The sequence below is a fragment of the Mirounga leonina genome, unplaced genomic scaffold (assembly GCF_011800145.1).
Source record: "Mirounga leonina isolate KUSES-001 unplaced genomic scaffold, KU_Mleo_1.0 Mir_376, whole genome shotgun sequence".
NCBI classification, from domain to species: Eukaryota; Metazoa; Chordata; class Mammalia; order Carnivora; family Phocidae; genus Mirounga; species Mirounga leonina.
In genome coordinates, this window is record NW_023270718.1 from 956,968 (window position 1) to 971,059 (window position 14,092).

The 14,092-nt window shown below is 38.0% G+C and overlaps 1 pseudogene; it reads left to right on the forward strand.

Moving 5' to 3' along the window:
- Positions 1-3,044: 3,044 nt before the first annotated feature.
- LOC117998096 lies at positions 3,045-3,628 on the forward strand (annotated as a pseudogene).
- Positions 3,629-14,092: the final 10,464 nt, after the last annotated feature.

Below are 14,092 nucleotides of genomic sequence, written 5' to 3' on the forward strand. Positions count from 1 at the left end.
TTTCTTTCTTTCTTTCTTTCTTTCTTTCTTTCTTTCTTTCTTTCTTTTCTTTCTTTCTTTCTTTCTTTCTTCTCTCTTTCTCCCTTTCTCCCTTTCTCCTTTTCTCCCTTTCTCCCTTCCTTCCTTCTTCCTTTCTTCCTTCCTTTCTTTTTTTTTTAAGATTTTATTTATTTGACAGAGAGAGCAAGGCAGGCAGAGGGAGAGGGAGAAGCAGGCTCCCTACTGAGGAGGGAGCCCAATGTGGGTCTTGATCCCAGGACCCTGGGATCATGACCTGAGCCAAAGGCAGACGCTTAACCAACAGAGCCACACAGGTGCCCCTATCCTGGTTGTTTTTCAATGTGAGATTTCAGTCCTGTGATTTAGTTTTCTAAATGCATTAATTTTCTCATTGAATATTGCCTTCCAATACAACAAAATATGTTTTCTTCTCTGCAGAAACTGCATAATCCAAGAAAAAAGGGCTCACTTATATCAACACTTGGGGTTACCCTAATGAGATGGCAGGGCCTATATAATAATACTAATGGAAGGCCCACCTGATACTCTTCATGCCCTACCATGCATGATTTGAATGTGCTTTTAAAGGCCTCATCCTTTGGGGCACCTGGGTGGCTCAATCGGTTAAGTGTCCGACTCTTGACTTCAGCTCAGGTCATGATCTCAGGGGTGTGAGAGTGAGCTCCATGTCGATCCCGGCATTGGGCACTGCACTGAGTGTGGAGCCTGCTTGGGATTTTCTCTCACCTTCTCCCTCTGCCCCTCGCCCTGCTCTCTCTCAAAAAGTAAATAAATAAATTAATTTAAAAAATAAGGGCCTCATCCTTTAATATCGATCAGCCAAAGACCAGCAAGCACTTGAAGAAACATTCTACCTTGAAAGGAAAACACAAAGACAAACAGATGGGGGTGGGGAAGGGATAGTAACATGGAAAAAACAAACCATATTAAGGAAGGAGAATAAAGTTCTACAATTTGTAAGTAATATTGTTGATGAGATATGAAACTATTGCATGCATAGGTAAGGGTAGGATGCTATTAAAATGAATAAGAGAAGACTAAAAGGACCTTTCGGGAATTAGGACCACTACAGAAGAGATAAAGTACTCAGCAGAGTGGTTTGGAAGGTAATATGGAGCAACCTCTAGGAAATTGGAAGAAGGGAAACGAACTTAGAAACATTAGAAAAATAGCAAAACTTTTCTGGCAGTGAATATCTGAATAATAGATATCTAAAGAGCAACATTGAAAACTGGAAGGCAAGGGAGCAATGCTGCCAAACTTCTGAAATAACGATTTTTTTTTTTTTAAGATTTTATTTATTTATTTAACAGAGAGAGACACAGCGAGAGAGGGAACACAAGTAGGGGGAGTGGGAGAGGGAGAAGCAGGCTTCTCGCGGAGCAGGGAGCCCGATGCGGGGCTCGATCCCAGGACCCTGGGATCATGACCTGAGCCGAAGGCAGACGCTTAACCAACTGAGCCACCCAGGTGCCCCTGAAATAACGATTTCTAAACTAAAATTGGATACCTGTCAAACTAAACTCAGGGATGATTTAGAATAGAGATATTCTCAGGAAGGCAAGTTCTCAAAATGTTCTAATAATGCCTTTCTAGGAATTACTGAAGGCCAAACTCTGTAAAGGAAGTAAGTGAAGAGAGTAAGTAAGACAATATCGACCCTGGAAACTGGAGATTCAACCCACCCAAAATGCTAATGAGATTTGTTTAATGGTAGAGAAAGGCAAACCTAGGTTAACAGCTATAAAGCCAGCCTAGAGATTACACAGTCAAACTCGTGGCAGAGGAATGTGTTGAAGAAGAAAATTAAATTGATAGAATTCCTGACATGTTCTATTAAAAATTTGGGAACAAATAAATAGTTTGTATATGGAGAAGCCAAGCATATTAAAATACATTAATTCTAATTTGGGGAAATTAAAATTGGCATGAGATGACCCAGCAATTGCACTACTGGTTATTTACCCCAAAGATACAAATGTAGGGATCCGAAGGGGTACGTGCACCCCGATGTTTATAGCAGCAATGTCCACAATAGCCAAACTGTGGAAAGAGCCAAGATGTCCATCGACAGATGAATGGTTAAAGAAGATGTGGTATATATATACAATGGAATATTATGCAGCCATCAAAAGGAATGAAATCTTGCCATATGCAATGACGTGGATGGAACTGGAGGGTATTATGCTGAGTGAAATAAGTCAATCAGAGAAAGACATGTATCATATGACCTCACTGATATGAGGAATTCTTAATCTCAGGAAACAAACTGAGGGTTGCTAGAGTGGTGGGGGGTGGGAGGGATGGGGTGGCTGGGTGATAGACACTGGGGAGTATGTGCTATGGTGAGTGCTGTGAATTGTGTAAGACTGTTGAATCACAGACCTGTACCTCTGAAACAAATAATACATTATATGTTAAAAAAAAAAAAAGAAGATAGCAGGAAGGGAAAAATGAAGGGGGGGAAATCGGAGGAGGAGACGAACCATGAGACACTATGGACTCTGAGAAACAAACTGAGGATTCTAGAGGGGAGGGGGTGGGGGGATGGGTTAGCCTGGTGATGGGTATTGAGGAGGGCACATTCTGCATGGAGCACTAGGTGTTATGCACAAACAATGAATCATGGAACACTACATCAAAAACTAATGATGTAATGTATGGTGATTAACATAACATAATAAAATAAAATAAAAAAATAAAATTGGTATGAGAATAGAAATGTAACATGAAACCTCCTATAGCTGAGCAGTTAACAGTCATAATAGATAAACATTGATCATTTATTTGACCAAAATATATGTATTTAAGCCAGTGTGGAGGGTTTACTTGCTATTCTATCAAATGCATCTCTAAATGATACACTAGCAAATATAATTGAAATATATTAGCTATGCCCGACCCCCAGGCTCAGTCCTGTGAGCTGGATCGGGGACCTCTCTGTCTCCACCTCCACTTTCAGCAGGAAGTTTTCATCAGATTTCCTCTGATTTACCCAGAGGAATGGGAATGTGAATGTGTATGTGAAAATGAAGTGCACTGCAAAGAAATGTGGAATTAGGTTCCAGCCTCCAGCTCTTAATCTGTGAGAATGAAATGAAGGGGAAAAGTCACCAACACATCATGCCAGTCTGATACTTTTCAAAGTTTTCAGATTGCAGCAGAGCTGCTGAACAATTAAAGAATAATCCACAACACAAGAATTACCTGGAACAAGTATCCCTGAGACATCTAGAGAAGTTATTCACTTTTTTACGAGGTTACTTGTGGGGGCAAAGTCTGGCAAAAACAGTGGAACAAATTCAACAGGAAACAACCACTGATCCTGTGGAAGACTTGAATAAACTAGATGACAAAGAACTTGCCAAAAGAAAGAGCATCATGGATGAACTTTTTGAGAAAAATCAGAAAAAGGATGATCCAAATTTTGTTTATGACACGAAGCTGAGTTCTCGCAAGATGAACTGCAGTCTTGTGGCTCAGACACAGAGTCAGCTGATGAGTTCTGATATAAAAAATTTAAAAAATGTATTGGGATAGCAGAAAATCTATGTTTATACAAAAAATATTAGGGGCACCTGGGTGGTCCAGATGGTTAAGTGTCTGCCTTCGGCTCAGGTCATGATCCCAGGGTCCTGGGATCAAGCCCCACATCAGGCTCCTGGCTCAGCAGGGAGCCTGCTTCTCCCTCTCCTTCTGCCTCTCCCCCTCCTCATGCTCTCTCTCTCTATCTCTGTGTCTCAAATGAATAAATAAAATCTTTAAAAAAATATATAAACATTGTTCTAGAAAAATCTGTAAGGAACACTAAATGTACATGTTGGGTCACGTTTGGATCGACTGTGTTACTTTTCAAAACCAGGACATGAGGAGTATCTACTATGTAGATGCATGAGGAATTCAGGGAAAACTGAGTATAAGAATCTGCCTTTAAGGAGCTTATGATCTGGGACACCTGGGTGGCTCAGTCGGTTAAGCATCTGCCTTCGGCTCAGGTCATGATCTCAGGGTCCTGGGATCGAGTCCCACATCCGGCTCTCTGCTCAGTGGGGAGCCAGCTTCTTTCTCTGCCTGCCGCTCCCCGTGCTTGTACGCTTTCTCTCTCTCTCTGACAAATAAAATCTTTTTTTTAAAAAAAGGAAGCTTACGATCTAGGGATGCCTGGGTGGCTCAGTAGGTTAAGCGTCTGCCATTGGCTCAGGTCATGATCCCAGGGTCTTGGGATCGAGTCCCACATCTGGCTCCTTGCTCAGTGGGGAGCCTGCTTCTCCCTCAGCCTCTGCCACTTTCCCTGCTTATGCTCTCTCTCTGACAAATAAAGTTTTTTTTTTTAAAAAAGGAGTTTACAGTTTAATTGGAAGATAAGTCAAAAACTTGTGAATAGCTAATTAACAGTATTAGGCAGAAAAAAAATTACAGCCAAATGCTTGATAAAGGTTAAAGAGGGCAGAGTCGTCAGGGAAGACTCTGTCCCTAGAAATGGTAGTGTTTGGTTAGAAGTTTATATAGAATTCCAGATTACAGGGGCGCCTGGGTGGCTCAGTTGGTTAAGCGACTGCCTTCGGCTCAGGTCATGATCCTGGAGTCCCGGGATCAAGTCCCGCATCGGGCTCCCTGCTCAGCGGGGAGTCTGCTTCTCCCTCTGACCCTCCCCCCTCTCATGTGCTCTCTCTCTCTCTCAAATAAATAAATAAAATCTTTAAAAAAAAAAAAAAAGAATTCCAGATTACAGAAACCAGGAGAAAAAAAAAGGGAGAGGTGGGTAGTGGTAAAGAGATAGGGATTAGAACATTTTATTTGAGGAACAGTAAGCAATTTATAGTTTGATAAAATTAGAGGGCATATATGGTTCCCAGGGGATTATCCTGTATGCAGTGTGTCTTTTTCCCCCTCAAAATTTTCTTGGCTATTTTATTCTTTCAGGCAAGATTCAGAATCAGTTCATCAGACATTCCCTTCAAAAAAATCTTCCTGGAATTTTGAAAAATATTTACATTAACTTTACAAATAAGTAGGGGGATTATTAGCATCTTTTCAATATGAAATTTTCCTATCTAGTAATATTTTTATATATGATATCCATTTATTGAAGTTTTATATTCCACAGTGATAATAACAATGTCAATTAGCATTTGTGATGTATTATGGACCTGGCACATAAGTCCTTGACATTTATTGTCTCATAATCCTCAAATTTATGGCATAGGTAATATTATCATTTCTGTTATATGAAGAAAACAGAAACACTCTTAAGCATTTAATATGCATTATGTCTTTATATGTATTTAGCTCTGTTTGCTATGTATTTTTTTTTGTCTGTTTGTTATGTATTTAACTCTGGAGTAGAAGAGTAGCCCTGCATAATGCCCTGCAGCTGCAAGTGGGTGTCATTTGATGAACAACAGGGGAATTCTGCCCCTTCAGGATCAGGAAAAAATACATGCTAAAGATATTCTGAAACCCTGAAGCTCTTCCCATAAATAAAGAGGTTTGTTTGTAAAATGGGAAATCTATCCATAATGAATAACAGTAGGCATTGCCAGTTTATGCCTGTTGATGAGTTTGGATCTACAAGATCTTTGGATCTATAAGATCTACAAGATCTTTGTTGAACTAGGTTATATGTGTACAACTACATCTTTCATCTTATTATACTGTTTACTGTTTAATTGGAAGAAATTCTGTTTTCTTCAAGGAATTAATATTCATTAAATAAAACTGCACACATTTGTAAAAAAGAAATATATTAGGTAATATGAAGAATGGTAAAAGATGGGATCAGAGAAATGGACTGGGCAGATCGTGAAGGAGATTATAGGCTATGTAGATCATGCTTATGAGTTTGTCATTTGGGGGCGCCTGGGTGGCTCAGCTGTTAAGCATCTGCCTTCGGCTCAGGTCATTATCCCAGGGTCCTGGGATAGAGCCCCGCATCGGGCTCCCTGCTCCGCGGGAAGCCTGCTTCTCCCTCTCCACTCCCCCTGCTTGTGTTCCCTCTCTCGCTGTGTCTCTCTCTCTGTCAAATAAATAAATAAAATCTTAAAAAAAAAAAAGAGTTTGTCATTTGGCTCTCATTCTGTGAAAGCATTTTTTGAATAGTTACTTCATTCTGTTAACTGTATACAGCTGACCTATGGAAACTGAGTTTTTATTTTGTAATGATAACCCGATTCTCACTTCCTTCCAACTTAACCAGCTCCAGTAACATTGTTAAAATATCTCTGCTGCCCAGAGCAATCTATACCTTCAAAATTCCTTAATTCCAAAATTCCAAAATTCCTATACCTTCATCAAAATTCCAGTGACATTTTTCAAAGTGCTAGAACAAACAATCCTAAAATTTGTATGGAATCAGAAAAGACCCCAAATCGCCAAGGAAATGTTGAAAAAGAAAAACAAACCTGGGGGCATCACGTTGCCTGATTTCAAGCTATATTACAAAACCATGATCACCAAGACAGAATGGCACTGGCACAAAAACAGACATATAGACCAATGGAACAGAATAGAGAGCCCAGATATGGACCCTTAACTCTATGGTCAAATAATCTTTGACAAAGCAGGAAAAAATATGCAATGGAAAAAAGACAGTCTCTTCAATAAATGGTGCTGGGAAAATTGGACAGCTATATAGAGAAGAATGAAACTTGACCATTCTCTAACACCATACACAAAGATAAACTCAAAATGGATGAAAGACTCAATGTGAGACAGGAATCCATCAAAATCCTAGAGGAGAACATCGGCAGTAACCTCTTTGACATCGGCCACAGCAACTTCTTTCAAGATACATCTCCAAAGGCAAGTGAAACAAAAGCAAAAATGAACTTTTGGGACTTCATCAAGATAAAAATCTTCTGCACAGCAAAGGAAACAGTCAACAAAACAAAGAGGCAACCCACAGAATGGGAGAAGATATTTGCAAATGACACTACAGACAAAGGGCTGATATCCAAGATCTATAAAGAACTTCTCAAACTCAACACCCAAAAAACAAATAATCAAATCAGAAAATGGGCAGAAGACATGAACGGACACTTCTCAAAAGGAGACATACAAATGGCTAACAGACACATGAAAAATGTTCATCATCATTAGCCATCAGGGAAATTCAAATCAAAACCACATTGAGATACCACCTTACACCAGTCAGAATGGCAAAAATGGACAGGGAAAGAAACAACAAATGTTGGAGAGGTTGTGGAGAAAGGAGAACCCTCTTACACTGTTGGTGGGAATGCAAGCTGGTACAGCCACTTTGGAAAACAGTGTGGAGGTTCCTCAAAAATTTAAAAATAGAGCTACCCTATGACCCAGCAATTGCACTACTGGGTATTTACCCCAAAGACACAGATGTAGTGAAAAGAAGGGCCATATGCACCCCAATGTTCATGGCAGCAATGTCCACAATAGCCAAACTGTGGAAAGAGCCGAGATGCCCTTCAACAGATGAATGGATAAAGAAGGTGTGGTCCATATATACAATGGAATATTACTCAGCCATCAGAAAGGATGAATACCCAACTTTTACATCAACATGGATGGGACTGGAGGAGATTATGCTAAGTGAAATAAGTCAAGCAGGGAAAGTCAATTATCACATGGTTTCACTTATTTGTGGAACATAAGGAATAGCATGGAGGACATTAGGAGAAGGAAGGGAAAAATGAAGGGGGGGAAATCGGAGGAGGAGACGAACCATGAGAGACTATGGACTCCAAGAAACAAACTGAGGGTTTAGAGGGGAGGAAGGGTGAAGGGATGGGTTAGCCCAGTGATGAGTATTAAGGAGGGCACGTATTGCATGGAGCACTGGGTGTTATACGAAAAAAATGAATCATGGAACACTACATCAAAAACTATATACTGTATGGTGACTAACATAACATAATAAAATTAAATTAAATTAAAAAAATAAAATTCCAGTATAGTTAACATACAGTGTTATATGAGTTTCATGTGTACAATATGGTGATTCAACAATTCTATACAACTCAGGGCTCACCATGGTAAGTGTACTCTTAATCCCTTCACCTATTTCATCCATCTCCACACCCACCTCCCCTCTGGTAACCATCAGTTTGTTTTCTGTTTTTTGGTTTGTCTCTTTTTTCTTTCTTTGTTTGTTTTGTTTCTTAAATTCCACATATGAGTGAAATCATATGGTATTTGTCTTTCTCTGACTGACTTATTTCACTTAGCCTCATACCCTTTAGATCCATCCACATCATTGCAAATAGCAAGATTTCATTCTTTTTTGTGGCTGAGAAGTATTCCATTATATATAGTTATAATCTTTTCTTTATCCATTCATCTAACAATGACCACTTAGGTTGCTTCTGTAATTTGGCTATTGTAAATAATGCTCTAATAAACATAGCGGTGCATATATCTTTTTGAATTAGTGTTTCGTATTCTTTGGGTAAATACCCAGTAGTGGAATTACTGAATCATGTGGCAATTCTATTTTTAATTTTTTGAGGAAACTCCATACTGTTTTCCACAGTGGTTGCACCAGTCTGCATTCCCACCAACAGTGTACAAGGGTTCCTTTTTCTCCACATCCTCACCAACACTTGTTGTTTCTTGTGTTTTTTATTTTAGCCATTCTGACAGGTGTGAGGTGATATTTCATTGTGGTTTGATTTGCATTGCTCTCTTGATGAGTGATGTTGAGCATCTTTTCATGTGCCTGTTGGCCATCTGGATGTCTTCTTTGGAGAAATGTCTGTTCATGTCTTCTGCCCATTTTTTAAATTGGATTATTTGGATTTTTTGGTGGTGAGTTGTATAAATTCCTTATATATTTTGGATAGTAATCCTTTATTGGATATACCATTTGCAAATATCGTCTCCCATTCAGTAGGTTGTCTCTTTGTTGTTTTGATGGTTTCCTTTGCTGTGCAAAAACTTTTTATTTTGATGTAGTCCCAATAGTTTATTTTTGCTTTTGTGTCCCTTGCCTCAGGAGACATATCTAGAAAAATGTTGCTATGCCTGATGTCAGACTCTCTTCTGTGAATGGTTTCAGGTCTCACAATTATGTATTTAATCCATTTTGAATTTATTTTTGTGTATGGTTTAAGAAAGTGGTCCAGTTTCATTCTTTTCCATGTAGCTGTCTGGTTTTCCCAAGGCCATTTTTTGAAGAGACTGTCTTTTTCCCATTGCATATTCTTGCCTCCTTTGTCAGAGATTAATTGACCACATAATTATGGGTTTATTATGAGGCTCTCATCTGTTCCTTTAATTTATGTGTCTCTTTTTGTGCCAGTACCACAGTGTTTTGATTACTACAGGTTTGTAGTATATCTTGATATCTGGGGGGATTGTGATACAATTTTGTTCTTTCTTAAGATTGCTTTGGCTATTCAGGGTCTTTTGTGGTTCCATACAAATTTTAAGATTATTCTAGTTCTGTGAAAAGTGATGTTGGTATTTTGATAGGGATTGTGTTAAATCTGTAGATTGCTTTGGGTGGTATGGACATTTTAACAATATTTGTTCTTCCAATCTGTAAGCATGGAAAATCTTTCCATTTGCTTGTGTTGTCTTCATTTTCTTTCGTCAGTGTTTTATAGCTTTCAGAGTACAGGTCTTTAACCTCCTTGGGTAAGTTTATTCCTAGGTATCTTTTTATTTTTGGTACAATTGAAAATAGAATTGTTTTCTTAATTTCTCTTTCCACTATTAGTGTATTAGAAGTATTATTTAAATTAGAATATAATTAGAATAATTGGAATTATTATTAGTAGTATATAGAAATGCAACAGATTTCTGTATATTGGTTTTGTATCCTGTGACCTTACTGAATTCATTTATTAGTTCTAGTGTTTTTGTTTTTGTTTTTGCTTTTGGTGGAGTCTTTAGGCTTTTCTATATATAGTATCATGCCATCTGCAAATAGTGAGTTTTACTTTTTCCTTACTGATTTAGATGCCTTTTATTTCTTTTTCTTGTCTGAATCCTGTGTCTAGGACTTCCAGTACTATGTTGAATAAAAGTAGTGAGAGTAGACATCCTTGTTCTCGATGTTAAAGGAAAAGCTCTCAGTTCTTCACTATTGAGTATGATGTTACCTGTGGGCTTTGCATATATGGCCTTTATTATGTTGAGGTATGTTCCCTCTAAACCTACTTTGTTGAGGGTTTTTATCATGTATCATGAATGGATGTTGTACTTTGTCAAATGCTTTTCCTGCACCTATTGAAATGATCACATGTTTTTATCCTTTCTCTTGTTGATGTGATGTATCATGTTGATTTTGAGTACTGAACCACCCTTGCATCCCATGACTAAATTCCACATGATTGTGGTGAATGATTTTTTAAAAAATGTATTGTTTGATTTGGTTTGCTAATATTTTGTGGAGGATTTCTGCATCTATGCTCATTAGACATATTGGTCTGTACTTTTTTTTTTTTTTTAAGATTTTTATTTATTTGCGAGAGAGAGAATGAGAGACAGAGAGCATGAGAGGGGGGAGGGTCAGAGGGAGAAGCAGGCTCCCCGCCGAGCAGGGAGCCCGATGCGGGACTCGATCCCGGGACTCCAGGATCATGACCCGAGCCAAAGGCAGTCGCCTAACCAACTGAGCCACCCAGGCGCCCCTGGTCTGTACTTTTTAAGAAAGATTTTTAATGGGGCGCCTGAGTGGCTCAGTCAGTTAAGCATCTGCCTTTGGCTCAGGTCATGATCCTGGGGCCCTGGGATCGAGCCCTGCATCGGGCTCCCTGCTCAGTGGAGAGCCTGCTTCTCCCTCTCCCTCTGCCTGCCATTCTGACTATCTGTGCTCTATCTCTCTGTCAAATAAAGAAATAAAATCTTAAAAAAAAAAGATTTTTAGTAATTTCTATACCTAACATGGGGCTCGAACTTATAACCCTGAGATCAAGGGTCACATGCTCTATTGACTGAGCCAGCCAGGTGCCCTGTAGTTCTCTCTCTCTCTCTCTCTTTTGTATGTCTTTATCTGGTTTTGTTATCAGGAGAATACTGGCCTCATAGAATGAATTTGGAAGCTTTACCTCCTCTACTATTTTTTGGAATAATTTGAGAAGAATAGGTCTTAACTATTCCTAAATGCTTAGTAGAATTTGACTGTGAAGCCATCTGGTCCTGGACTTTTGTTTGTTAGGAGTTTTTTGATTACTGATCCAATTTCATTGTGGTAATCAGTTGTTCAAATTTTCTATTTCTTCCTGATTCAGTTTTGGGAGGTTCAATATTTCTAGGAATTTATCCATTTCTTCTAGGTTGTCCAATTTGTTGGTATATAATTTTTCAGAGTTTTCTCTTATAATTGTTTGTACCTGTGGTGTCAGTTATTATTTCTCCTCTTTCATTTCTAATTTTGTTTATTTGAGTCCTTTCTCTCTCCCCCACCCTTTTTGATGAGTCTGGTTAAAAGTTTATCAATTTTGTTGATCTTTCCAAAGAACCAGGTCCTGGTTTCATTGATCTGTTCTATTGCCTTTTCAGCTTCTATTTTTTTTTTTTAAATTTCTGCTCTAGTCTTTATTATTTCCTTTCTTCTAAGGGTTTTGGGTTTTGTTTGTTCTTCTTTTTCTAGCTCCTTTAGGTATCAGGTTAGGTTGTTTATTTGAGGTTTTTCTTGCTTCTTAAGGCAGGCCTGTGTTGTTATAAACTTCCCTCTTAGAACAGCTTTTGCTGCATTCCAAAAATTTTGGACAGCTGTGTTTTCATTTTCATTTGTCTCCATCTACTTTTTAAATTTCCTCTTTGATTTCTTGGCTGACCCATTCATTGTTTAGTATCATGCTATTTAACTTCCATGTGTTTGTATTCTTTCCAGATTTTTTTCTTGTGGTTGATTTCTAGCTTCATAGCACTGTGGTTGGAAAAGATACATGGTGAGACTTCAATCTTTTTGAATTTGTTGAGACTTGTTTTGTGGGCCTATGTGATATTCTGGAGAAGATTCCATGTGCAGCTGAAAAGACCATTTATTCTACTGTTTTAGGATGGAATATTCTGAATATATCTGTTAGATCCATCTGATACAATGTGTCGTTCAAAGCTACCATTTCCTTTTTGATTTCCTGTTTGGATGATCTATCCTTTGATGTAAGTCGGGTGTTAAAGTCTCCTACTATTGTTATATTACTACCAATTATTTCCTTTTATTTGGTATTAGCTGCTTTAAGTATTTTGTGCTCCCGTCTTGAGCACATAGATATTTACAATTGTTATATCTTCTTGTTGGATTGATCCTTTTATGATTATGTAGTATCCTTTGTCTCTTGTTATAGTCTTTTTTTTTTTTTAAGATTTTATTTATTTATGAGAGAAAGAGAGAGAGAGAAAGAGAGAAAACACAAGCAGGAGGAGCAGCAGAGGGTGAGGGAGAAACAGGCTCCCTGCTGAGCAGGGAGCCTGATGTGGGGCTGGATCCCAGGACCCTGAGATCATGACCTGAGCTGAAGGCAGATGCCTAACTGACTGAGCCATCCAGGTGCCCCTAGTCTTTATTTTAAAGTCTTTTTGTCCAGGGGGTGGGGCCAAAAAAGTCTATTTTGTCCAAACTAAGTATTGCTACCCCAGCTTTTCACTTCCATTTGCATGGTAAATAAATGCTTTGCCATATTTTCACTATTAATCTACATGTGTCTTTAGGTCTGAGTCTTTTATAGGCAGCATATTAATGGGTCTTGCTTTTTTTTAATGGAGATAGAGAAAACATTTTATTAGGTAAAAGAAAAATAGGCTCTACAAAACAAAAAAGATGGCATTCTATGTAATAATTACCATCCAATAAAAGAATGTAATGGGAAATGATACCTCACAGGAACACAATTTTATAATAATCATTAAGAGGACAGGCATCAAATGAAAGAGGTTAAATGCTTAGTACTGATACACATGAGGTGATAGAGACATTACCATAAGTGTTCAATGCTGACATATACGTCTACAAATTGTAGTGGAAGAATACATCTTTCCACAAAACCAGATGCTCAGTATGCAAACTACACATTGTAAAGACCAAAGATCTCAAGATAATGTCTGTATTTAAGTTATTTCAAATAAATAAATAATACTCACTTTATTTTTTAGTCCAGTCCATCACCCTATGTCTTTTTATTGGCATGTTCAGTCCATTTACAATCAAAGTAATTATTAATAGGTATGTACTTATTGCCATTTTGTTACTTGTTTTATGGTTATTTCTGTAGTTCTCTGATCCTTTCTTCTCTTGCTCTCTTCTCTCACGGTTTGCTGGCTTTCTTTAGTGATATACTTGGATTCCTTTCTCTTTATTTTTTTTGCATTATCTATTACTGGTTTTTGATTTGTGGTTACCACTGGGTTTATATATATCATCTTATGCATATTGCAGTCTATATTGATGGTCGCTTAAGTTTGAACCCATTCCTTACTCCACACCCTCCCCCATTTTAAGTATATGGTATCATAATTTACATTCTTTTATTTCATGAATCCCTTAACTGATACTTAATTTTACTGCTTTTGTGCTTTCTTCTTTTCTTACTCCTGCTTATGGTCTTTCCTTTCCACTCAAAGAGCCCCTTTAACATTTCTTGTAGGGCTGGTTTAGTGGTTATGAATTCCTTTAACTTTTATTTGTCTGGGAAACTCTTTACCTCTCCTTCTATTCTGAATGATAACCTTACTGGATAGAATATTCTTGGTTGAAGCTTTATTTTCTTTTAGTACTTTGAATATATCACACCACTCCCTTCTAGCCTGCAAAGTTTCTGCTGAAAAATCAGCTCATCACCTTCTGGGGTTTCCCTTCATGTAACTGTTTTCTTTTCTCTTGCTGTTTTAAAAATTGTTTATCACTACTTTTGCAATTTTAATTACTGTGTATCTTGGTGTGAACCTCCTTGGGTTGATTTTGTTGGTTCTTTGTGCCTCCTAGATCTGGATTTGTTTCCTTTCCCAGATTTGGGAAGTTTTCAGCTATTATTTCTTCAAATAAATTTTCTGCCCCTTTTCCTCTCTCTTCTCCTTCTAGGATCCCTATAATGTGAATGCTACATGCTTGATGTTGTTGCTGAGTCCCTTAGTCTATTTTCATTTGTTA